Source organism: Limulus polyphemus, unplaced genomic scaffold (assembly GCF_000517525.1).
Source record: "Limulus polyphemus unplaced genomic scaffold, Limulus_polyphemus-2.1.2 Scaffold2927, whole genome shotgun sequence".
Lineage (NCBI taxonomy): Eukaryota > Metazoa > Arthropoda > Merostomata > Xiphosura > Limulidae > Limulus > Limulus polyphemus.
This window is the reverse complement of record NW_013668537.1, coordinates 74,048-76,018: the sequence shown is the minus strand read 5'-3', so window position 1 is coordinate 76,018 and position 1,971 is coordinate 74,048.

Sequence of the window (1,971 nt, the reverse complement as noted above, 5' to 3'; positions counted from 1 at the left end):
ATAAGTTTAACATAACAGCAAATGTACAACGTTTCGACAAGGTTTTGTCATCATCATCATCATCATCGTACCTGATGATGACAAAATCTTGTCGAAACGTTGTACATTTGCTGTTATGTTAAACTTATATTAAAGTTTTTCTTCATTACCCATTCAAGCCGTCTCCAGCCATTATTAGTCTCAAAGTGGGTTCCTCGTCATCGAAATATCTGAATTTGTTTTCTCTTGAAAGAACGAGAGTTCGGGGAATCTGACGGGGGAATTGATTGATAGTGTTGATGCTTTAACCTTTTCCGTATTTAATGGTGAGAATGGTAAGACTAGGAGACACAAAGATAAATTTTGGCAGGATAGTAGTCATATTCAGCTAAGACAGCTTTATTTTCTGTGTTAACTTAGGGGAAAGCTTGATAAATATCTGAATGATAAGGGCTGGCTTTGGATTGTTTAATTTAGTGGATGGGATGGTCTAGATAGACCGAGTAACAAACAGCCTTTAGAGTTATAATCAGTCAACATGTAATTTAAAAAATGAAACTAAACACATACCCACTCATGAAACAATTATACTATTAAAATGGTAAAAGATGACACCTAAAGACCAAATATCAAAAGCACTGGTCACAAGTTCCTGTGATAGGTCAAGAGTCCAGAAAATAGCATAAGGTGTACAGAAGATACAAAATTACTAGTTTTAATCCTGCATCTCAGTAACTTGGGATTATTGAAGTTATCACTTAAAATAAAATATTATAATATAAGACAGTGCTTCATACAATAATGAAATACTGATGGGCATAGCACAAATAACCTATTGTTTATTTTTGTGCTTAATTAACAACAAAGAAAAGAAAAATGGACGCTGTGTAATACATTATTTCCTGTCTTTATTTTCCTTCAAGCTCAGTCAAGGTTGAAAGAACTCGGATTTTTTTATGTAAATAATTTACTGACAAACCTCCAGCTATTTTGCAACTCTTATCCAATTTCTCGCAGGGAAATCACAGAGAACCTGAGAATACCACTCACACACACACGCACAACAGATTCATACTGGCTCTATAACTTAATTGCTATACCTTTTGATAAAATATTTTGAATTTTCTTATAAAAATCGCTATTTCATTCTCTCTTTTTTAATATAACCAAATTTTCATATTTTACACATACACACACACATATACATGATATGTATTATTTGTCAATACACCTCAAAAGAACCTTGTACCCTTAAAATGTTTTAAAGCCATCTTTCATGTAGCCCATTGTGACTCAGTGGTAAGATTGAGGATTTATAATACTAAAATATAGGGCTATATTCCTATAGCCCATTGTTCAGCTTTGCGCTTAACAACAAACAAAACTCCAGGTAAATAAATCAAATTTAGGCCAAGCATTTCACATTTCACACTATTTGGAGGATTAAGCATGTTATATTAAAATATTTTGAACGTGCAAATCAGCCGATATAAAGTTGCAGTGGAATGGAGTGATCAGATCCACTTTGTGAAATTGTTTTGCATCTTGAATATAGGTAGTGTAATGCCACCGAAAATTGATTACTTTTGGAAAGTAACAGCCTTTTCTGTTTTCAAATTATTCATGCACTCAGATCATAGAGGTGTGTTCAGATTGGAAGTTTATAATTTACAAGATGGGAGATATCTCTTGTATTTAATTACATTATAAAACAAAGGAAGTGGATCATCTTGGGCACCAAGACCATCCAGAAAGAGACCTTGAACAAGTTATATCCCAGCTGTGGTAAGCAAAATGTGGCTGTACCATCTTGTAACAGGTGAAAATCTACAAACATAAAGGTCAGTTGCAAAATCCATCCACCGTGTTCCAGGTGTTATGCCTCCGTTCGTTAGTTAATTTTGCGTAAAAATATTTTCCTAAGAAAATTTAGCGATACAAGTCCTTTCTTAAATAAAACTGGTTTATTCTTTCTGAATACAACTTTGCAAT